This window comes from Antechinus flavipes, chromosome 2 (genome assembly GCF_016432865.1).
Source record: "Antechinus flavipes isolate AdamAnt ecotype Samford, QLD, Australia chromosome 2, AdamAnt_v2, whole genome shotgun sequence".
NCBI lineage: Eukaryota > Metazoa > Chordata > Mammalia > Dasyuromorphia > Dasyuridae > Antechinus > Antechinus flavipes.
The window spans coordinates 113,769,530-113,795,520 of NC_067399.1; the positions used below are offsets into that span (position 1 = coordinate 113,769,530).

Below are 25,991 nucleotides of genomic sequence, written 5' to 3' on the forward strand. Positions count from 1 at the left end.
TATAAATTTTTTAAAATTACTTCACGTTTTAAAAAAATACAATTAACAAGCATTTATTAAGTGCTAATTACATGATAGGTACTGCGTTAAATGTAGGGAACATAAAGAAAAACAAAAACAGTTCTTGTGCTTGAATTTCAATGGGGGAAGCAACACTTCTAGTTAACAATATTATCTTAAAACAGCATTAACTGTATGAACATTAAATTAACTGAAACAGGATAAATGTAGTGTATTTAAAGTTTAAAAACGGACTTCCCAAGTAACTGATGAAGAGAAATGTCTGTGAAGCTGTTTATCTGAAAAAGATCAAGGGATTTGGGTGGATTAAAGTCTCAAGTTAATAAACAAACCAAAAATACTATTATGTTCTTAGATTATATTAAAAGAAGCATGATGGATAAGGACTAAGAAGGTGATAGCTATACCATAATATTCCCAGGTGAAGCCACATCAGAAACATTGATAGTATTTTGTTCAATTCTAGTTACCATATTTTAGGAATTAGTAATAAACTGGAAAGGATAATAAGGAAGGCAAAAAGACTTAGGATGGCTAAATGAACTATGGTATATTTAGTCTGAAGTAAAAACTTATGGGGGTAGGGTGAAGGAGGAATGGTGCATGATAGTGGTTTTCCATTTTTATTTTTTCAATTAAAACACATTATTTTCTCTCTCCCCTCCATACTCCCCTTTCCCGGGGGGGAAAACCCAGAATAAAACAAAACAAAACAAAACAAAAAGAAAAATACAACTCTTGTGACAAATATGTATGGTTCAGCAAAACAAATCCCTACATTAGTCATGTCTAAATATATGTCTTATCCTGGATCATGTCTATTATTTCCATTAGGAAGTAGATAATGTTTCATTATCAGCACCAAGAATTGTGATAAGTTATTGCATTATCAGCATTGTCAAGTTTTTGAAGACTATTTGTCTTTTAAGAATTTTTTTTTTATTAAAGCTTTTTATTTATAAAACATAGGCATGGGTAATTTTTCAACACTGACCCTTGTAAAACCTTGTGTTTCTGATTTTCCCCTCCTTCCCCCCATCCCCTCCCCAGGTGCAGGTAATTCAATACATGTTAAATATGTTAAATCCAATATATGTATACATATTTATACAATTATCTTGCCGCAAAAGAAAAATCGGATCAAGAAGGGAAAAAAAACTGAGAAAGAAAACAAAATGAAAACAAACAACATCAGAAACAATGAAAATACTATGTTGTGATCCACACTCAGTTCCCACAGTCCTCTCTCTGGGTATAGATGCTCTCTTCATCACAAGGTTATTGAACTGGTATGGATCATCTCCCTGTTGGAAAGAGCCATGTCAATTTCCTGGTTCTGCTTATTTCATGTAGCATCAATTAAGTCTCGCCAGGCCTCTCTGAAATCACCTTATTGATTGTTTCTCATGGAATGATAATATTCCATAACATTCATATACCATAATTTGTTCAGCTATTCTCTAACTGATGGGCATCCATTCAAGTTTCCTGTATTCTTTCCACTACAAAAAGGGCTGCCAAACATTTTTGCACAAGTGGGTCCCTTTCCCTCCTCTTTGGGATATAAGCCTAGTAGAAACACTGCTGGATCAAAGGGTATACAAGATTTGATAACTTTTTGAGTGTAGTTCCAAATTGCTCTCCAGAATGGATGGATCCATTCACAATTCCACCAAGTATCGTGAAGCAGTTTTTCCACATCCCGAACATTCGTCATTATCTTTTCCTGTCATCTTAGGCTGTTTGTCTTAACACGGTTATTATATAATTTATCTCCTGTTTCTGCTCACTTCACTTTGCATCAGTTCTTACAAGTCTTCTATTGCCCTTTATCATTACAATATTAAATTACATTTGTCTATTATAATTTGGTCCAGTTATTTCCCAACTGACAGACATCCTACTTATTTTTCAGTTCTTTTTTTACTACAAAATGAGCCGCTATAGATATTTTCATATATAGCAGTCCTTTTAATCTTATTTTTTGGACATGATGGTGAATTTCAAGTATTCTAAAGGTTGTCTTATAGAAAGAATGATTAGACAATCTTTTTAGAATTAGGAACAATGTGCAGAAGTTGCAAAGATGAAATTGTAGGTATGATGGAAGAGAGAAAATAAAACAAAATAAAGTTCCATTAATGCCAGCTATTTACAATTTGAATTCCTAAGCTACCGTAGGAATTAGTAGTCTCATATTTCACTGGAGGTTTTGAAAAGAGATCTGTATCACTACTTGATTATGTGAAAGAGATTCTTATACAAATATGGATTGAGGCTAAAGAGTCTCAGAGATAACTTCCAATTTTGATAATGGTATTAAGGATAGGAATGTGATGGTAATAATGGTTTGGAAGGTAATTTGGAAAAGAAGGAAACTTTGGACAGTTTTTGGCTAGAGAAGCTACTGCATTCTTTCTTCCTCTTCATTAGAATGCCTGAATAAGATAAGATTATAGTCTTATAGCCAGGAACTTTGACAGTGATGATAGTTGAGAAAGTCAAGTGATAAAGAAGGCTTGATTTCCCATCCCAGGCAGGACATAACTGCCAATCCCAATGAAGGATTAAGGTTAGGAAAATGATGTCACAGAACTTTTCCATTTATTCACTCAATAAGCATCTATTAAATATTTATGATGTGCCAGGCGCACTGTGTTAAGTGCTAGAGATGTTCAGACAAAAATGAAGTCTCTACCCTAAAGAAGCTTACCTTTTTTCTCCTTATCCTGGCCAGGCCCTTAGCTGTTCACTGACATTATTTCATTTCCATTACTTCTGATTTCCAAATAGATGGAAATCACTTATGTTAATAAGTATTTATGAAATGTTTACTAAGTGCAAACTCCCAGTTATTTACTAGCTGTGTGATCTTGAGCAATTAACAACCTGTGTTATGGGCCAGAACTCTGTACTTAAAACAAGGATTCTTACAAAGTGCTAACTCAGTGGAATTGATAAAGACAATGGTTATCTAGTTTAGCATGGTGATGAATAGTTCTCTACTTCAGTATATGTACTTAGTACTCAATATAGTTCCACAAGATTGACACTCTACAGATTCACACCTATGATAATGTAATTAGAATAGAGCATATAAGCCGGGACAAACTCAGCCAGGGTCAGAGCCAGATTCATTTCAATGTCCACCTTTGTGGTGGCTGGAGGCTGAAGCACAAGCTGGGGGACTCAGAGCCAGATTCATTCATTCCATCTCACACCATCGTGGTGGATGGCTCTCCTCCTTAGTTTCTCCACTGAAACCAAGACTCCAGAAGGCCTCTAAAAAAGCTAGCTCAGGCCCCAAGCAAGGAAACTAGATTGTGAAGGAGATAATAAAGGATTTGGACTTTAACACCTGGCTATTCTTGTGGTGATTACTTGGCTGAAAGTAAGGATGCTCCAAGACCTCCAGAAAACCAAGGAGAACACTACAAACCTATTTGCCAGTTTCCTCAACTTTAAAATGGGGATAGTACAAGCACCTACTTCTCAGGGTCAAATGAGAGAATGATTGTAAAATATTTAGCACAGCGCCAAGCATCTAGTGTGCAATATGTAAATGCTTATTCTCTTCCCCATCTTCCACACTGTACTAGGTGCTGGAGATACATCTAGAAAAATTATGACAGAATGTGCCCTTAAAGAGCTCATATTCAAAAAGGGAGAAGACAATATATATATAGGAAAATTTAGCTCCAAAGTTAAGTGGAAAGAACCCATAGTGTTGTTACAGTAGCAATATGATAAATATATTTTCTTTAAAAACAAAAACAAAAAATGCCTCAAAACCTTATTATTATATAAATAAGGACCTTTGGTGGCAACAACTTAATTTTTCTCATCTTCAATATCAATTGTTCCTGAGGAATCAGGGCTAGCACTTGCAGAGGAAGGCACTTGGTCACAACTCTACAAGAATTGTTTTCCTGGACTGTGGTGATGGAGGCCAGGTAAAAGGAGGATCAGTGATTGAGGAAGTAGAGAAGAGGAATTGTTGCTATTCCCAATGTTCATAAGCAGTTAGTGGCAGTTGGTCAGTGGTTCATTTTAGTTTTTCTTTCTTTTTTTTTTTTCCATTTTAGTTTCAATAGGGATGTTGTATATTCCTTTTCTACAAAGATTACTTCCCTCCATTTTGGCTACAAGGGTGAAGATGAAGGCAGAACTGATAGTCTGTGGGGTGAAGGGGTGAATGGGGATGTAGATAGAGTGCCATTCCTAGGTTTTGGGGCTTTAAATACTGGGCTATCCCCATGATATTGAAGGAGGTGGTTGTCAAGGTGGGTACTTGTTTCCCTCAGGGAGCCTTGCCACATTCAATTTAGGGGCTTTGCCTGCTTATCAGTGGCAACTGGCAAACTAGTATTGGTGGTGCTGGAAATGGAGAACTGTTTCTCCATAAAGGTTGCTCCCCTCCCTAACATGGTGCTAATGCGAGGAACAGTGCTATTCCCAGGGGTTGTAGGCTTCTTGTCCACCAGAGGCAATTGCCATTGGTGGTAGCAAGGACAGGAAGCCCCTTCTCCACAAGGGTCACTCAACAATGGCTACAGAATCATCTAGTTCAATAGCTCCTCATTTTATATGGAGGAAATTGAGCCCCAGAAGAGTTTTTGTTTATAAAGGTCTTTCCTTTAAACTTGAAGCTAAACCTCTCCATTTGTGTAGTCCTTCCTCTTTTGAATATGAGCTCTCTAAAGGCTGGTCATCTTATATTTATCTCCAGCACTTAGCACAATTAGGAAGATGGGGGGGGGGGAAGGTAACAATAATTTCGTGGTTTGTTGTTCAGCAGTTATTTATTCACGACTGACTCTTTATGATTTCATTTGGGGTTTCCTTGTCAAAGATATCAGTGGTTTGTTCATTCTGCAGATCATTTTACAGTAAAAGGAAACTGAGGCAAACAGATTTAGTAACTTGTCCAGTGTCACGCAGCCAGTTCATGTCTCAGATTTGAACTCAGGAAGAGGAGTCTTCTTCACGCTAGGCCTGGCACTCTATTCACTGTACCACCTACCTGCCACACCAATAATACTTAAAGTTTTAAGTTTTTTGTACTATGATTGACATATTACAATCACTCTATCAAAGAATTAATAATTCTAACTGTAGTTTCAAAGCTAAATTCAGTTGTTTTCTTTTAAGATTTTTACTTTTTCATTAGTAATAGCTAGAATTACAGATTAAGAATTTAGAATCACAATGGATCTTAGAGGTCATCTTTTTTAATCTTCTCATTTTACAAATGAGGGACTGAGTCCCACATGAGTAGTAAGTGACAGAACTGGGATTCAAAACCAGATTTTATGACTTCAAATACATCATCATTTTCAAATGCACCACTCCCAAAATGAGTGTAGTTTATCAGCGAGTTTATGTATAACAAGAAATTACTGATGGAGAAACAGTGAGTGGGATGTTTCACTATTATATGAATGACATCTGTTTTCCTGCAATTTTATTAAAAGTAACGCCACTGCTTTCTATTATTGAAGGAATCCTACCTTAAAACCAGATCACCCCTTATACTGGGCATTTTTCAAATTTCAAGGAATATTTCAAAGACCAGATATAAAGATATATAACTAAATAAAATCTGAATTTTTTCAGATAAGTGTTGTATCCTTGATTTGGGGAGATATAAGATGTAGGTAAATATAGATTTAACTGAGTTCTAGATATAAATATACATAACTAGGCTTTGAAGGAAAACTTCAGAGTTTCCAATAGTTGAAAGAAAAAAAATCAGATAAAAAAATCTAGTAACAGAGAAGAAATATTTTGAAACATAGAGTTAACACCATGCTAGATTATTAATAGAATAAAATTCAATTTATGAGCATTTTTATTTTAAAAAAATTTTTTTGGGGGGGCGCTAAGTGGCACAGTGGATAGAGCACCAACCCTATAGTCAGGAGGGCCTGAGTTCAAATTTAACCTCAGACACTTGACACTTCCTACCTATGTGCTTCTGGACAAGTCACTTAACACCAATTGCCTCAGCAAGCAAAAAAAAAAAAAAAAAAAAAGAAAAAGAAAAAGAAAAATAATCGGGATGGTGGGAAAGCAGAAAAAACAGTTGTCTCTTCCCAGATAAAATTAAATGATTTATTCTTTAATCCTTTTTTTATTATACAATATCAGGGACACTATTATCTTAAAAAAAAAAAAAGATAGGAGTTAGTGTTCTAGCCTCTAATTACACAAAAAGGACCTGTTTTGAGAGGAATCTCATTCAATAGATTATTATGTATCTTCTGTAAACTATTCCTGTTTCATTTCTTAAAGAAAAAAACTAAAGCTCTACATCATCTTGAATGAGATAAAGGGAAAATAAAGAGAAAAAAAAATGTGAGTATTGCCATTTTTCAAGCAGAAAAAACTCTAAAAAAGAATATTAATCAGAAGACCTATAATTAACTCTTAGCTCTCCTCCACATCCTATTCCCATCATAAGAAAAATAATTTAGGCAAGAAAGACATACATATCTTACCAATTCCATATCCATATTTTGCTTTCCTCATTTGCTTCAGTTTTTTTCCTTATTTGTCAAAAGATTTGCAATTCTGTTTTGATTGTGAATTCTAATATGTTGTACTGGCAGAGATGCACAAAAGAACAGACCCTGAGCCAATATTTATGGTTAAAGATCTAGATTTGGAATAAATGGTCAATGACTCACTAAAATCTGCCAATGCTTCTAATACACCATCATTAGACAGCTACAAAAGAATAAGCTTCAGAGTTATTAACACAATCCTTTCATACAATGATTTATAAAATGAAAATGGCCAACACCAAGTCCTAAATTATGTGAAAGAAACAGTTTAGACTGGGGGGAAATAGCTTTCAATAATTTGCAATCAATTTATTAAACATTACACTTTTTTGTCATAAATCACTTTTTGTTCTCCTTCAGGATACTAAGAGAATTGATATGAACAATATATGAAAATATAAAACCCTTGGAGGATATAAGTTATTTCTCTCCCTAAATGAAAAGGACAGTGTGTATATATATATACATATACATATATATATATGTATGTATGTATGTATCTATTTGATATATTAAAAAACCCCGACATATTTTATACAAATTATGAAATTAACATTCCTTACATGTTTCCTGCATTTTCATCTGACATCAGAGATCTACCAAGGCAGCAGCAAGGTAATACTTAAATGATAAGCCATAGAACACCTACTTTTATTAGCTCCCTATCAATACATGCTAGTCAAAAACAACCTATTCTCATTAAAGTACCTAATTCAAGTAGCCTAAGTAGTGCCTAACTACACTTGAGAGTCAAGCCTGACTCTCAGTCTGCTCAGTGTTCTTTTACTTAAGCAATTCATAATGTGTGGGGGTGGGATTGTGTAATACAAACTAAGCAAACACTATATTATCCTACATTCTATGGCCTGAAATCAGAAACCACGTCTTGCTTATTATTACTTTGTCCCCAAGGAGGTATATGGCCAAAACCTGAAGAGACGGAAGTGAAAAGAGTAAGAACTGTTTTTAACAAAAGCCTTACAGTTATAGAATATAATGACTTAAAAGAGAACATTCTATTACTCAAAAGCATGACTGAGCTGTAACTGTACAAGCTATTAGTTCTGTTACTTGGTGATGTTAACACAATTTCTTCCAAAATAATAAAATTTAGCAACTCACAGTTCAATCTGATAAGAAAGATACCAACTTAAGGGATGAATACACATTTCAATCTTTAAAAAGAAAACTATTAACCACATTATTAATATAATGTTAGTAAGTCCTGGCTCTGGAGTTAAGAGGAAAGGATTCAAATATCAACTATTATTTATTACCTGAGTGACTGAACAAATAAAAGATATTGCCAAGATTTCAAGCATGAGTGATTGAAGAGTGAAACTATAAGCAGAAAATGGGAAGATTGACTAAAGGATCTGTTTGGTAAAAAGATGATAAATAGCTGACAAGATGAGTTTGAGGGCAGAGGGAAGTCCAGGTGAAGATATATACTATAAGGATGAAAATGTGGGTCTGACACTTAGGAGACAAGTCAAGAATTGGAGAAATAAATTTTGAAGTCATCAAAGAAGTTATTTGAAGCCATGAGAGGGGAACAGATAGGAATGGGCAAAAACTAAAACCTTGGTAGGTGCCAGGAGTCAGGAAAGACAAAACAGTAAAAGTAGGAAAACCATGACTGAATGTGGTATTATAGAAAGCAATGTGGGAGATATTATCAAGATGGATGGGATATTACTGACAATAAGAGGAGGGGATAAGGACAGACAAAAAGTCTAGTAATTATGTCACTAGTGACTTTTGAGAGAGTATGGAAATTGTTTTGATCAACATAAAACATATCAGTATGGCTAAAAAAGAGAGTTGTCTAACATTCTTTTTAATACTGTGCACATGTGACTACTTAAGCTTTGGTCTGTTTTGAATATAGAGCCCGATTTCTTATATTTAACTCTTGGCCTAATGTTTTGGCTCAAAATGACCATATATGACTGAAGAATATCACTGATTAGACTGCTTCAAGGTATTAAATGATGGGAAACAGTAGTATCATTTTACTTAAAAAGTATTTTAAGTAAGCTAAGCTTTATTCATTCTGTGGGTAATAGATCCACTTTAGATTGCTTTGCAGCATGGTACTAAAATACACTACTTTTATCCAATTTCTGTAAACATCTAGCCCAATGGAATGTGCTTCAAGCCCTGTAAACATATTTTCAAAAATGATGCACAATTATGTCCTAGGACTTTATTATTAGTGAACCTGTGTCATCATTTGATATCAAAGAAACCATATGAGAGGTCTAAGACTCATAGAAAAAAAAAATACAACTGCTATTGACTTTTTGAGCCAGTCTCCTCAATAGCCTACTACACTGGTTTTCTGAATTTGGCTTCCATTGATTAGTGTACTAGCATTTTAGTGAAAAGTATGCACAAATTCTCTAGCCTCAGATGCTTATCAACAACTAAATAACACACTCAATACTAAGTTAGTACAAAGTTAGAATTCTATTACATATTTCAGAGTTATATTTATGCTGAACTCCTTAGCTGTTTTATTTTTCTTAATGAAATATAATTGGAAAATCTGAGTTAAGAAAGCTTCATACAAACTATTACTATTCTGTCTTTGGAGTAAAAGCTCAGATCAACATTTATAGAGAAAAAGATCAGGCTGTAATTCCATTCTTTTCTTTTCCGATAAAGATCCTATTTATTAAAAAAAAAAAAAAAAAAAAAAAAAAAAAAAAAACCCTTACCTTACTATTACTATGGCAAAATATGCTAAGCCCAGAAGCATCCTCTCTAACAAATGGTCTGAATCTTTGTTCTCTACTCTTTTGTATATTGTCTTGTGTAAAAGTTTTGTGATTGACAAAAGAAAACAACAAATAACCCCTTAGTTTTCTTTCTTTCATCATGTACATATAGTGTGCCATCTGAGTAATTAAGGGACAACTTGTAATACTTAGGATAAGTGCTTGCACATTAGAGGAATGAAAAAAAATGTTTGTTGAATTAGTCATCATACACAGACTAACTGGTTGAAGAAATGCAAATGAAAGGAAAAGTACTATATATAATATGGAGAGAGAAAGAAGAAAAGGAAGAAGAAAAAGAACAAAAGAAGAGGAAGAAGAAAAAGAAAGGGTTAAGGCTATCACAAAATATTCATATTAAGGGACAGGGAAATTAACAAAGACAGAAGTAAAGATTTGCATTAGGAGGAAAATCAGGCCAGTGTGGTGGTATTTGTTGAACCAAGAGTAGGAAGGGTGTTAATAAGTGTTCAATGCTACAAAAGTCAAGACAGATAGAGACTAAAAATAAGGATACTGAATATAGCAAGTGATCAGAAAATAAGTGGTACCCTCACGACCCAGTTTCAGTAAAATGGCATGTGGAAGTAGAAGCAAAATTACAAGAGGCTGACAGGAAAGGAGTTAGTTAAGAAGTGAAGGCATAGATAGAAACAACTTTTTCCAAGAAGTTTAGCAGGGAAGGCAAGAAAGAGCTAGGATGGGAGCTAAATGAATAATGAATAAGCAAAGCCTTTTTTTTTTTTTTTTAAATAAAGAACTTGGGATACCTGAAAAAGTTTGCAGAAGATGATGGTAAGAACCCACTGAAAGAGGAAGAGATTTAAGATATGGAAGAGAAAAGCTGATGAATGGTAGGAGGAAGGTACTGGAAGAGGGAGAGAATGGCATAAAGGAAGCAGATAAAGAAATTAGCTTAAATGAAGAAAAAGAATACTTGTTTCTGTGACCAAAGACAAAGAAAGAGAAAGTGGCTGATAACTACCACAAAATTTTCAGAAATGAAACTAAGGATTCCATATTAGATGGTCTTAATCTTCTCAGAGAACTGAGAGGTGAAGTCCTCAGCTAGGACTTTGTGATACTGAAGTTGAAGTTGAGAATGAGAAATGGGAAGAAAATGTTCATAACACTAGGTGTGGGGAAATGAACTAGAAAATTGATGAAGGTAGATTAGAAAGACTATGAAGAAGTCCAAGACCCATCTATATATACAGAGCATCAAATAGGTTATTTTTCTACAGCAAATATATAATACAAGATACAAATACTTAAACAATTATTCAACTCCTCTGGCAAAGTAGCTAAAAAATTTGTTTCGATGATTACCTAAAAATTCCGTGTCATACTCTTGATGTTTCTTATGTTACTTAATAGGGTCAGTGTCATGCTATAATTAAGTGGAACATACCACTTTATTATATGAGAGATAGGTTTTTGTTAAGTTCTTTGTCTGCTACTACTAACAACTACAAATTCCTTGTTGATTATTTTCTCTACCAAAGATTTCATTATCTTTATAATTGTCAAACTGTTTGATCAATAATGTTCAATTAATTTGCAGGTAGCCCACATGTCTATGCATCTCCAATTTTCTTCCTGTATTGTTGTGATACGGGAGCCACCTACCACTGACTGCTGGAGGTCTAACTCAGACCTGTAGAATGGATCTCTTCATGTAAGAGGATGATGATGATGATGATACAAGGAGACTGAGAGGCAGTTGCGTTCTCTGACATCTCTCCTCTTCCCTCTTGCCTCCAATTTATTTCATTCCCAATCCATAAGGAACAGATGCATTAGTGAAGGCTGCTTTGTAACTCCTTCAAATGTTATGATTCACAGCTGTAGGGGCTCTTAGAGAATTGACCTGCCCCTTCACTTAGGGATGGCCCTTAACACTGTATATTTACTAATCATTCATTGATACATCAAATATTTCCTGAGCACCTGTGTCTAAAGCTACTATGGGGAAGAACATGTATTTCCACTTCATTACCTTTCCACTTCATTACCTACATTGGAAAATACATTTTTTAAAAACCGCCATCAATTTATTAAAGGGTGATATAATCAATGCTATGGAGCAATTAGGTGGCTCAATGGATAGTGATGAATGAAACTCCACAAGAGTTTCTTTTTGCATGAATCTGTGTTCCCAGAATTTCAAACTGTGCTTGCTGGCATGTAGAATGTGCTTAATAAAAGATTATTCATTCAGCAACCCTGTTTGACCTCCAGTGAATAAGTTGATCACCTGAAATGTCATGATTATTATCACCTCAGTGTGAAGCATTAAACTTTTCCCAAAGCTTTCCTTTATAGAGAATAGGGTCTGACATTTCCAGCTCACTCTCTATTTTTCACCTGGTCTTAACAAGATGCCTATGTGTTATGGTCCAGTACTTGAAACAAGGTGCTAAGTCAGTGGAATTGATAGAGACAATGGTTATTTAGCATGGTGCTTAACAGTTCTCTAGTTCAGTATATGTACTTAGTGCTTTCTACATTTCTACAAGATTCACACCTTTGATAAGAGACCATATAAGCTCAAACTCAGCCAGAATGAGAATGAGGGAAGACCAGATAAGTGGTGGCAGGCTGTACATCTTTGCTTCTCCACTGAAACCAAGATCCAGAAGGCCTCTAGAAAAATTAGTCGAGCCCCAAAGTGAAGGAGACAAGACTTTGAAGGAGATAATAAAGGATTTGGACTTTAACTCCTGGCTACTTATATGATGATTACTGAACTGAAACGAAGGCTGTTCCCAGAGAACCCCAAGAAAACCCCAACAAGAGAATGTTACATTTTAGAGAGAATATTACACCTGTGTCTAAGGGAACTCCTGGTGTCTGCTGGGGTTCCATCTTCTCCCATTAGATTGAAAATTCCTTCAGAGCAAGGACAGTCTTTTTCTTATTTGTATCCTCAGCAATTAGCAGTGTCTGGCACACAGTAGATGCTTAATAAATATTTATTGAATGAATGGTTGATATATGAAGTTCTTACTAAAGATGCGAGAAGTTGGGTTCTATGAAAAATATATAATTGACTGGCCAAAGTATAGCAAATGATGTAGACCCCAAGGACTGTCACAGAATTAGAAAGGGACCATCACTGCCAGGGACTATTGAGTACTGGGCAAAAATCAAAGCCTTTAAGTGCAGAAGTGCTGAAGATCAAAAGAAAATAATTCAAAAGAGTCTGATTGGGGAAGTAAACTCTTAACTGTCATTTCATTTGGGTTTCTGGACCATATCTTAAAATATAGGAATGATGAGTTCTTGGCAGGGAAGTAACACACCTTAAAGTGGATAAGAATGCAATTGTCTAGAGTATTTTAAATCTAATCAAATGGGCTTTAAAGGGGAAAGAAAGGAGAAAGTAAACTGGCTAAATATATATCTATCAAGTTAGATTTCATCAGGAACAGCTACAATATAAGGAAAAAACCAACAGAAATGGGCAGAAATTCTTAAGAAAATCTACAAAAGAAACTGGCAATAAAACCTGGTTTCCTGGATATCTACATGTAAATCGACAACCTAGTGAAGTAGAGATCCTAACAAAGAGGGAAATTTGACTCAAATACTATTATAGAGATTTGGCAAAATGGGACGTATTCTATGGGCTGGGATCTGGTTCTAGAAGAGTAACTGTTATTCAAATGTTAGCAATCATATAATCTAAATATAAAAAGTCACACCATAAATTAGAAAAGGAAAGGAGTTACTATTCACTTGTCCAAATTTTATTTCTAATCCAGGGTTATTTATTTTAATTCATCTTCTGCTTAAATTTTTCTTTTTTTTTCCCTTTAATTTTGTTTATTTAATATTTTCCCAATTACATTTAAAACAATTTTTAATATACTTTTTTAAACTTTTGAGTTCCAGATTCTCTCCTTTATCCCTAACCCCCAGTTCCCATTAAGAAACCACAGGTGAAGTTTTTTTTTTGCTGAGGCAAGTGGGATTAAGTGACTTGTCCAGGGTCATACAGCTATGAAGTATTGTCTGAGGCCGGATATGAACTCAGGTCCTCCTGACTTCAGGGCAGGTGCTTTATCAACTGTGCCATTTGGCTGTCTCAACTACATGTGAAGTTATGCAAAATATTTCCATAAGTAATGTTGTGAAAACATAGATCAACAATAACAACCAAAAAAACCCCCAAAACAAACAATAACCAAAAAAAACCCTGCACCTCTCAAGAAAAATAAAGTTTCAAAAAAAACTACATTGATATGAGCTACAATGAGTAAATCAGTGAATTGGGCATATAAAAAAGAGAATGATTTAATCTGTATTCAGATATAATCAGTTCCTTCTGATTCTGATATCTTGGATAGGATTTTTCATCATAAACCTTTCTAAGTAGTCATGAATCATTGTGCTGCTGAGAATAGCAAAACATTTAGAACTGTTCATCCCAGAACATTGTTCATTGAGATTATCAGTTTCACTGGCACAGAATTGGGCAAATAAATCTTCATTGATGGTGCTTTCCCCTTTTCGTTTTTGATGCCACTAATTTGTCTTTCTTCTTTTTTTTTTTTAAAATCAAGTTAACCAATGGTTTAATCTATTTTATCATTTGTTTTTTTCATAAAACTAGAACCTACTTTTAATTTTAGAAAAAAAAATTTTTTTGCTTTCAGTTTTGTTAATCTCTTCTTCCATTTTGGTGTTTATTTTTTTTCCCCCCAGTTGTCTTTTTTTTTTTTAGTTACATGTCCAATTCATTGATTCACTCAGTGAAGCTCACATCAACATTTATAGAGGAAAAGACATATTTATTTTATAGTTAGATTTATCTAGCTCTGAGAAAAAAAGTTTAAAAGTTCCCTGCTAGAATAGTTTTACTGCTTATTTCTACCTGTTATTCATTTACCTACTCTTTTAAAAATTTAGACACTATGCCATTTAGTACCTATATCTTTAGTATTAATATAACTTAATTGTCTATGGTTCCTTTTAACAAGATATAATTTTCCTACTTATCCCTTTTACTTAGGTCTTTTTCTTTCTTTCTTTCTTTTTTTTGCTTTTGCTTTGTCTCAGATCATGGTTGGCATTCCTCCCTTTTCTCAATTGAAGCAAAATAGCTTCTGCTTTGGTCTCTTATCTTTTTGTGTTTTTTTTGTTTCAAGTATGTTTCTTGTCAATACAATGTTGGATTCTGCTTTCTAATCCATTCTACACTGTTTTTGGTTTTTTTTTTTTTTTAACATGTGAGTTCTCCCCATTCACCAGCATTACTACTATCTATGCATTTTCCTATAGGCTATTTTCTTCTTTTTCTTCTATCTTTTTATCCTTTCTCTACTCTTTTACTTCTGATCCTGCTCCTCCTAATTTCTTTTATCCCTTTTCTCTTTGTAGTTCCTTGTTGCCTAAGAGATTATTACCAATTATCTTTTTTTTCTCTTCTTTGAGCCAATTTAGATGTGAGAGGTCCAAGCACTGCCTCATCCACCCACGATTTTCCCATCCACTGTAAAAGCTCTTCTTTACACAACTTAAATATATATATATGTATGTATATGTATACACACACATATATGTATAAAATTTTACCCTGATTACATGTCAAGACAATTTTTAGCACTTATTGTTATAATTTTTTAGTTCAAAATTTCTCCCGCTTCTCCTAAAAAGCAGGCAATTTAAAACATAGTTCCATATTAGTCAGTTATAAAAAAAATAAACAGATCAAAAGGAATAAATTGCACACCTCTTTTACAATTTTTCCTCTCCTCCCCCTTTTTCATAAGGCATCCCTCTTTTTCATCTTTCTCATTTTTTATATCATCCCATTTGACTCCCATATCTATCTTTGTAGCATCTTTCTGACTTAATGATAAATTTCTTAAAAGATACATGTATCATATTCCCATGTAGAAAGGGAAACATTTTAACTATATTGAGTCCTTTATTTCTCTTTCATGTTTATCTTTTTAGGCTTTTCAGTCCTATGTTTCAAAGTCAGGTTTTCTATTTAGCTCTGTTCTTTCTATTAGGAATGCTTAAAAGTCTTCTATTTCATTAATATCCATTTTCTTAATTTGAAGAATTATATTCAGTTTTGCTAGGCAGATTATTTTTGTAATCCCTGTTCTTTTGCCTTCTGGAATATATTCCAAGATCTCTGCTCCTTTAAAATGGTAGCTGCTAAATCTTATGGAATCATTTGGTTCCAATATTGTTTTATTCCTTCTTGAAACATTTTCTTTTTGATCTAGGAGCTCTGGAATTTGACCAACATTCCTGGGAGTTTTCATTTTGAATTTTTTTTCAGGTGATGATTGGTGGATTTTTTCAATGTTTATTTTACTCTCTAGTTTTAGGATATCAGTGCAGTTTTCCTTGATAATTTCTTGAAATGTGATGTCCCAGCTCTTTCTTTGATTATGGCTTTCAAACAATCCATATTAAATTATCTTTCCTGAGAAGAATTCTGTGCTAGAGCTCCAGCATTGAATCTCTTATGTTGAGCCCAGACTGGAGTCAATGTAGAACAGGGTCTCTGTGGTGAGTGAGAAGGAGGCCACCAGGAGTAAAGCGAATGAAGGTTAATGGGGACGGCACTGTTGCAGTTTTGTGTTAAGTTTTCTGCAGATGATTGCATATGTTAAAAAAAAAAAAAAAGGTGACAACTAAAAGGTGGCAACTACCTACATAAATTATTATTATTGTTATATGTTAGCAAAAAGAGATAGAAAGAGAAATCCCATTTAAAATAATCATAGATAAAATATTTGGCTGTCAACCTGGCAAGACAAACCCAGGGAACTATATGAATATAATTACAAAGCATTTTTCTTTATTTATTTTTAAGGCCTTTATATTTTCAAATATATGCAGTTAATTTTCAACATTCACCTTTACAAAATCTTATGTTCCAAATTTCTCCCTTCTTTCTACTCCCTCCCCTAGATAGCAAGTAATCAAATATAAATTACACAAGTGCAATTCTTTTATACATATTTCCACACATCATGCTGCACAAGAAAAATCAGATCAAATAGGGGAAAAAAATTAAGGAAAAAAAAAAAAGCAAGCAAACAACCAAAAAATATTATGCTGTTATCCATACTCAGTCCCCACAGTCCTCTCTTTGGGTGTAGCTGGATCTCTCTATCACAAGATCATTAAACATGGCCGGAATCATTTTGCTGTTGAAAAGAGTCTCGTCGATCTGAATTATCGTATAATCTTGCTGTGCACAATGGTTGCTTAGTTTTATTCACTTCATGTAAGCCTCTGCAAAATCATCTTCCTGAACTTTCATATAAAACAACGTTCCATAACATTCACACACCATAACTTATTCAGCCATTCTCCAACTGATGGACATCTATTCCATTTCTAGTTTCTTGTCACTACAAAAAGAGCTGCTACAAAAACTTTTTGCTCATGTAGGGTCCTTTATGATCTTTCTGGATACAGACCCAGGAGAGACACTGCTGCATCAAAAGTATGCACAGTTTGATAGTCCTTTGGGCATAGTTCCAAATTGCTCTCCAGAATAGTTGACTCTGTTCACAATTTCACCAATGATGTATTAGTGTCCCAGTTTTCCCACACCTCCTCCAACATTCATCATCTTTTCCTGTCCAATGGTAACTTATAGTTGTCTTAATTTATATTTCTTTAATCAATTGTGATTTAGAGCATTTTTTCAAGTGGTTTCTTTTCAAAATTGTCTGTTCACATCTCTTTACCATTTATAAATTGAAGAATGGCTTGTGTTCTTATAAATTTGAGTCAATTCTCTATATTTAAACTGTGTGATGATCAACTATGATAAACTTAGGATAGAAAATGCCATCTGCACCCAGAGATTTTTAGACATGGAGAAACAAAGTGTTTTGGTTTTGATATGTATAACACACTTGCTGTGAAGTACCCTCTGAAGTATGAATCTCTTAGTTTTGCTATGACGGTTGAAAGCTTAGTTTTCATTGGATATTCCCAGTTTTGTCTATGATTCTGCATCAGAAGACTGGTCTTTGACATATGATATAGGAACTTTCTGAAAGTTGATGCCTAAGGAAACGTGGCATGTGCACATGGATTTAACCAATTCATAAGGGGACTTGGAACTTAGGAACAGTATCCAAATACTATATCCAAATACAGTGAAATGACAGTAATTTTATATTAACCTTCCAAAGACACACCTGTTGGCTTAGCTTGATTTTTTTTTTTTAACTAATTGTGCTAGATATTCTAGCTGTGAGATAGAATTTAAAGATAGAAATCTCTTTATGTCTTTCTGAAGCAAGTTTCAGAAATGTGATTGAAGCCTTTGCCTATATTCATTACAAGGGTTCCTCAAGAAAAAGATGGTTGAAAATATATAAAATGTAATCAAAAGATGGAAAGCAATTTTTGCTTCTAAGCCAAATGAAAGAAGCAGGAAAAGTATTTCTCACTACCAACTGTAATATACTGATAAAATTATGACTTATCTATTTGATTTACTGCATGGTGCTAAGCCAGGAAGTTCACAATGACCATGGCACACCTATTTTGATTTAATTCTTGTGAATGCCCAAAAACCAATGTTCTTTGGGGGAGGCACACTTCTGAGGCGGGTGAACACTAAAACTAGAAAGCTAAAGAATGGAAATAAATGCCTATTCAGGAAGTTCATCTGATATAATTTGCGATCTTTTGGAGCTATGGGCATGAATATTTTTTATATTGGAGAGGGGATATTTTGAAATCATGGGCATCAGTGAGATGGAATCCCACTCCTGCTTGTTACAAGTATACATGTGTGGATTTTAAAGATATTTATAATTATTTAAAATTATATACATATATATATAATTTATAATTAATGTTTATAATTAAACATGCTCTATCAGGGAAGTCAAATGGACAATTCTGATTATATAACACTAAAATCAATGTAGTTAAATTTAGAAGAGAAATAGTTAATTGATAGGGAAAAATTTTTTGCAGCAAGAAAAAAAAAAGATATCAGTGCAATGACCAACATTTGTCCAGAGTACTGATAATGAGGCATACTATTTATCCCCAATCTGACAGAGAATCAAGCACACTTTCATATATAGCCAAATTACTAATTTCTTTTGCTCAACTACACAATATGGTACAGTGGATAGAGTAAGGGACCTAAAGTCAAGAAGACTTGAGCTGCAGATACTTACTACTAGCTATGTGTCCTTGGGATCACCTACTTCCCAGAATTGTAGTAAGGATAAAATAAGGTTAATATTTGCAAAGCTCTTTGCAAACCTTAAAATACTACATAAACACTAGCTGTCATTATCATTATCATTATTATTTATAAGAGAAGTTTTTTTTTTTTTTTTAATAAAACTAGGGGGATTTCAGAGAGGTAGAGATAAAATGGTCACAGTAACATTTTTTAAAATGAACAGGAGAAAAGGAAGTTTAGAAGGAGTAACAAACAGGACAGTTGTGAAATCAACATACTGAATTAACTAGTCTTTTAAAAAAATGTACATGGTACTTTTAAATAACATACACAAAATAATCTCAAAAATCATTACTACAAAATTTCTGAGATGAATGTGACATAACAAAACTCACAAGTCCTCAAGTTGTTCCCCTCTTTCTTAAAAGATGATCTAGTCTCTTCCCTACAAGATTCCTTAAGAGTTCTTCCTATTCTTCAAAATTTTGCACCATCCTCTCATTCTAATCTTCTTGTTTCCTGCTTCAAAAAGAGATGTCCCTATGTCTCCACCAAATTCTTATGCAAATTAGGTTAGATTTCCCTTAAAAGGTACTGAAACGACCCTTAACACTTGATTGGCTATGAGGACCAAGGGCTAAGACTGTTGACATCACTTTCTGGTCTCCAAAGTACAAAGTAATAGTTAACAATTACTTAGACAAGGAAGCTCAGCTGAATCAACTTGAGACAGTCTCAATGCATATTCTTGTTGAACATCCTTCTTCTGTGACTAAGAAGTGGTTAACAGATAAATGACCTGAGTGCCTTATTTTGTTCCAATACTAAAGATAAAACTACCATGGAGCTGATCTCTATGAGGCTCAGTTCAGAAGAACACTTCTCTAAATTTTACTATCTCCATTTGCTTCCAGGGCCTTTATTTATCCATCCATCCATCCATCATCTATTAAACAACAGCTATGTGCTAAGAACGTTGCCAAGTTCCTCCTATAAAACAAGTGTCTCTACAAAAGAAGGCAAAAAACAGTCTCTGTCCTCAAGAAATTTATAATTAAGGGGGGAGACAACATGCAAACAAATATCTACCAAAGCAAGCTACACAGAAGATAAATAGGTAACAAGAAGAAAAGCACTGGAATTAAAGGGGGCTGGAGCAGGCTTCCTATAGAAAATGGGGTTTTAGTTAAAAGAGTTAAAAGAAACCAAAAAAAGTCATAAGTCTAAGTAGATGAGAGTCAATGTTTCAGGCATGAGGGACAGCCACAGAAAATATCTGGAGCCCAAAGAAAAACAGCCAGGGCCAATGCCACTAGATCAAAAAGTACATGTTGGGAGGGATAAGGTAGAAGGGGGCTAGGTTCTGAAGGACTTTGAATATCAAACTGACTTTGATCCTGGCTATAAGAAGCCACTGTAATTTGACATGATCAGGGACATGATCAAGCCTGAGCTTTAGGAAAATCACTTTAGAGACTGAATGGAAAATGGATTAAAGTGGGAAAAGATCTGAAGCAGGTATACCTATCATCAGTCTAATGTAAAAAGTACACCATGAAGTAACAAGCGTCTTGACTAGAGTGATGGGAGTGTCAGAGGAGAGAAAAGGTCATAATTGAGATGCTCTAAATATGAAATCAACAGATCTTGGTCACAGCTTACATAAAGAGAGATGAAAGATACTGGGTAGGGCAGAATAACTCCTAGATTGTAAGCCAAAGAGATTGGGAGGATGGTGGTGCTCTTTAATAGTGGAAGGTAGTTAGAAAGAAAAGCTTTAAAAGGAAAGATAATGACTTCTGTTTTGGACATACTCAGTTTAAAATGTCTATAGTAATCATCCTTTCTCTAATAGTTTATACACACACACATACTGTAAAACACATTACAAAAGTGCTATACACACGAGTTATTGTCAGCTTCATTTCTCTCCTTTCCTGACTCTCTTCCATTTGTCTATAAATCTTCCCCAATCCCAAGACAGATCCTTTTCTTCTAGCCATAGCACCAGCTCTTTTCTTTCTTTGCCAAAATTTTTGAAAAATAATCTTAAGATATTTGATGCAAAGTAAACAATATATTACTTTACTCTTTTCTCAATCTCTTATAATGGTAACTGGTGAAGACCTGAATTCAAATTCCACCTCAGATATTTTGTGATCTTAGGCAAATCACAAACTTCCGTTTGCTTCAGTTTCCTCAGCTATATCACAGCACTTACCAACCAGGGTTGTTGAGAGATTCAAAAGAAAGTTGCTTCCCTTGACTCACTCTTCATCACTGTACTCAAACTCCTCTTATTCTTAAAAAAGTTTTCAAAGATCTGATCATCAAATCGTCATCATCCTGTACTGAGGGGTGGTCCCTAATGACTCTCTTCCATCTTCAGAATACTTTTTTCTTTCTAGATGTTTCCCTTTGTTTCTCCCCAGACCTTTCTAAAAGCTCCTTTTTAGTCTTCTGGACCTTAAAAGTTAATGATTTCCCAAGGCTGTTCTCAGCTGGGCTTTCACACCAAGATTCATTTATACAAGGAATTGTTAATCTGGAATTCATGAACTCGATTTAAAAAAAAAAATTAAACTATTTTAACATAACTGGCTCCTTTTGTAATTTTATGAAATTTATTTTATGCATTTAAAAACATTTTGGAGAACGGTTCCAAAGGCTTCACCAGACCATCCAAAATTAAACTTTTCTCTTCATTCCCCACCTGTTCTTTCTTTGGACCTTCCTATTTTTGCTAATAGTCTCATGTTTGAAACATGTTACTTCTGGTTCTTCTCTCTTCACTTCTCACATCTGATCACTGGGTAAGTTCATAATTAGCAATCTCTTTCAGATCCATCTCATACAATGTATTCCCACTGACACCAACCTGTTTCAGGTATTTACTGTCTCCTAACTGAACTACTATAAAAAAAGTTCTTAACCAGTCCTCTAACACACACAAAATTTCACCATTTCAGTGCTTTCTCCTTTTTTACTGTTAGATTAGCTTTCCTTTTTCAAAGATCTCATCTTGTCACTTCTTTGCTATAGTTTCTAATTATTCTGTGGTCCATCAAATAAACTTCAATTCTCTTAGCCTGCTATTCAAGCCCTAAACAACATTCCTGGACTGTCTGTAATCTTTGCAATGTTTTTCCCATCTCTATGACTTTGTTCATATATTGATGTATTACAGTAGTATATATTATTTCTCCTATTGGACTAAAGATCAACGAGAATAAGAACTCTTATAAAGTACTTTATAATAGTCATTTATCAAATGAATAACTATATTTGAATTTACTTAAGCATATTTAATATTTATATATTTCCTAGTTACCTCCTTTGTCACTACATTCATTTATCATAAGAAAATTGAAGCAAAGAATCTTTAATATATAATTGAACTACAAATATTCTAATTAACAAGTTGTTCTTTTCATCAAATCTGTTGGCAAGAATATGGTCAAAGACTTTACAATTAATAAGGATGTTCACATTAAATGGGCTTGTACAAAAAATCCTGTTTTAAGGGACACAGTGAAACTCTTACAATATAGATTTGCTTTGTTTTGAAATCACTCAAGTTCTAGAATTCACTATCGCTCTTTGCCATGCTCTCGTCTTTATCAATTTGTGGGTAGGTAGGAAAAAAAACAATTCATTTAGTACAAAATGTTAAGCAGAGAGAAAGTTTTAGACAGCAAAAACTGTGGTGTTCACTTATATTTGTTCTGTAGAAACAATTTTCACTAAAGGAACATAAACTGAAGCGTTTTCATCTATTCCTCATATAATATAGTATTATTCTCCGAATACAATAAATCCAGCATTATAACTTATTAAAACTTAAAATTTTAGCATTTTTTCTTATTAATAGCTCTTTTGCCATAAGAACCATAAACAAAAAGATTTTATCTAATCCATTTTTCTCAGCACATTCAGCATGAGATATGGTTATGATGAAAGGTATCATTTCCTTAATATTTAGAACTTTTGTAAAACTTATCCAAGAAGACACATTTGAAAGTACATTATATCAGGAGCTTGTTTACAGTTGATCATCTGGCATGATTAAGTCATTTTTTCTGTCCATTTCCAGCTAATATTAAAATTTTTTTAAAAGTAGTTTTGATTTATATTGATGTTTAATTTACAAAGTTGTCAATATGGGTGATTCTAACACACACACACACACACACACACAAATATAAAATGCCAATATTAATCTTATATTTTTCCAAGGCTGGTTTTGTAGTACTGTATTTTGGGGCAGTCAACACACAATTTGACATACGGTATAATATGTATTATAATGGAATTTTATTATGAAATCCATGCCATAAAAAAAGTAACTAATGTAAGGTCCAAAGTACAGCAATCTAATTTAACAAGTTCTACTAATTTGGTGAAAATTTATATGGTGTAAAAAAATGAGCACTGATCTTAAGTCAGATTCAAATCTCGGCTAACACTGTGAAACAGTGCAATTCACACTCCAGTTTTCTTTAAAACTGAGATTATTTCTGTACTACCTACTTCATAAAGTTATTTTGAGAAGAGGACTTTGTAAATTTTAAAGTGCTACTGTAGCTAGGTGGCTCAATGGATAGAGCACTGGGGCTGGAGTCAGGAAGATCCAAGTTCAAATCTGGATTCAGATACATACTGTTGTGTGTTCTTAGGCAAATCACTTAACCTTAGCCTCAGTTTCCTCATCTATAAAATGAGTTACAGAAGATAATAGCAAATCACTCCAATATTTTTGCCAAGAAAATCCCAAATGGGGACACAAATGAATAAACAAGGAATAGGAAAATAATTTTACTGAAGATCAAAATCTCCTTTACAGCTATTATTACTACCCAATTCTGATGAATTTATGCTTATACTTCATCAATGTGAACAGGGTCAAGAATCTTCTTCAATCAACAAATCAAATTGCCTTTATTTTCATAATTTGTTAATATAATTGTAATTTAATTCTCATATGCAGTGAAAACCAGACTATGACACAAACTAACAAATCTTTTTCCTTAATAGGATATTTCTGTATGAAGAGTCTGTGGTAAATAATTACATGCTAACATATCTTACTGCTAAAGGCTTAAAACATTAAGGCCTGTCACTTTGTTATATGGTCCTTTCCTACTAAAATAAACATCAAGTAAACAATCATAAAATAGGAAATAGCAGAAATGTAATTAAACATGTAGTATAAAGTGTTAAGAAGTTAAGAAAAGAAATTTATTCCATGTTAGAAGACAATTTAAACTTAGTTTTCAAACTTTACTCTATTTCTTTAACTACTATGGCTTTTTCTGGAAGAACTAAAAAGCTAAAATGACATAAGGTGACAAATGACAATTTTATCAAGGATAACTTTATCCATCTCTTTGGTTCCAAGCTTTTGATTCTTAAATATTAACCAAGAGGAAACCATTATACCAAGATAAATTCTTTTTTAAAGAGTTGAGGCAATTTGGGGGGGATGTGGTGGGAAGGAAGGTGTGATATAACTATCTGGACAACTAGCATTTTTCATCCACTCAATTTTTCCTATGTAAACTGTTTAATGGATTGCTTTTAAGTAAACATTTAAATCACCATACCCTAAGGAATCCCAACTACACAATTCACCATTAGCTTCCTTTTCTGCGTGCAACACTTCCACACCAGCTGCCATGTCCCCTGACAGGCATCCCTCTCTTGAACTACCTGTTATGTTTTGTTCTTCACTGTGTGAATGTAAACTAGAAGGAACTGTCTTGTTCCTTTATTTTTGTATTCCCATGACTTAGTATTCAGTGCTTGGCCCATAGAAAGTGATTAATAAATGCTTTTATCTATCTCATTTGGAGAGGATGGTTTTGAGTCCTGTCTCTGATGCTTATCTGTAAATAAGTTACTTTCCTACATCTTAGTTTTTTCATCTATATAAAATAAGGCACAAAAGCTGACTCTGAGGTCCCATCTGGTTTTAGGTCTACGATCACATATTTTCACTAAAAAGACGGTGTACTGTTCTGAATCTTGAGGAACTACATTATTTCTGAATGGGAGGTTCCGAGGGACTTTACTTTTAACAGGGCTTCCCTATTCCATTTGGATCTTGAGGAAAACATCCTTCATGATAATGCCAAATGGCTTTGTCAACAGAAACTCTCCAACTGACATAGTTATGAATTTGATCCAATGGATAGTGTTTGTAGCAAATATTTAATACAACACTGTGCAAATGAGGTCAAATTTGAATCCACTGGAATTAAAATAACATGAGTGCAAACTTTCATCTTTACTATCAACTGATCTAAGTTCATGAAACAGACTGAGTTATACTGCTAGCTAAACTGCATCAGAATTTGAAACACGGAAATTCAAAGTTAAACAATTTTCTTTTGGAAGTTTAAAGTATCATGATGTCTATTACATTTCTCAATGTCATTCATTTGTTGTAATACAACATATAATTCAACTTTTAAAAAATGGAAATAACTAAAATGGTTAGAGATCACCTTTATAATTTTTAACAACGAAATTTTAAATTGTCTTAATTTCTTACTGTTTCTAATTTTCTAAATAAAATGACATTCCTTTAAAACTTATTTGAAGAGAAAATCTACTATAATTACTGAAACTAGTATAAGCAGAAACAATTGAAACTATTGAAATATTGGAAGTACAGGGACACAAACAAAAAGCCCAAATCCACAAAACATAATCTACAATGCTTATCACTGGGAATTTCTAAGTACTGTGGCTGATGGAGGAAAAAAAGATAGTTGTGTTGTCTTTAATATAGGATCAGAGACTTAAAGAAGGGTCCTTAGAGATCACAAAATTTAATATTTTCATTAAAAGAAATAATTCCATAAATAAAATTTCCCAATAGCATACCAAGACAATTTTAGCATATATTTTAACAAAATTTTGAATTACAAATTTTTCTCCCTTTTTTCTCCCCTTTTGAGAAAAATTCTGACATGTTTATACATGTATTATCTTATAAAACATAGTTCTACATTAGTCAAAATTGTGAAAAAAATAGATCAAAAGGGAAAAGAATCCCACAAAAAAGAAATCAAGTAAAAAAAAAAAGTATGCTTTAATCTTTATTCAGTTTTTTATCTGAATGTAGTAACATTTTCCTTGCTAAGTCCTTTCTACTTGTCTTGGATCATTGTTTTGCTGAGAAGAGCCAAGTTATGCTTTTATAGTTAATTATTACACAATGTTGCTGATACTATGCTATATTTTCCTGGTTCTGCTCATTTCACTTTCTAGCAGTTTATACAAGTCTTTCCAGGTTTTCTGAAGTCTGCCTGTTCATTATTCCTCAGCATTCCAATTGCATTCATATACCACAACTTGTTCAGCCAATCCCCAACTGATGGGCATCCTTTCAGTTTTCTATTTTGCCACCATGAAAAGGAT

General features: G+C 33.7%; 1 protein-coding gene and 1 pseudogene across 1 annotated transcript in view; one reads left to right on the top strand and one right to left on the bottom strand.

Annotated features, from left to right (window-relative positions):
• The window catches only part of PELI1 (pellino E3 ubiquitin protein ligase 1), a 64,450-nt gene that overhangs the window by 19,602 nt on the left and 18,857 nt on the right, over positions 1 to 25,991 (bottom strand). The gene's annotated exons all lie outside the window — the stretch shown is intronic.
• On the top strand, positions 3,964 to 21,808 carry LOC127546473 (cytosolic purine 5'-nucleotidase-like; annotated as a pseudogene).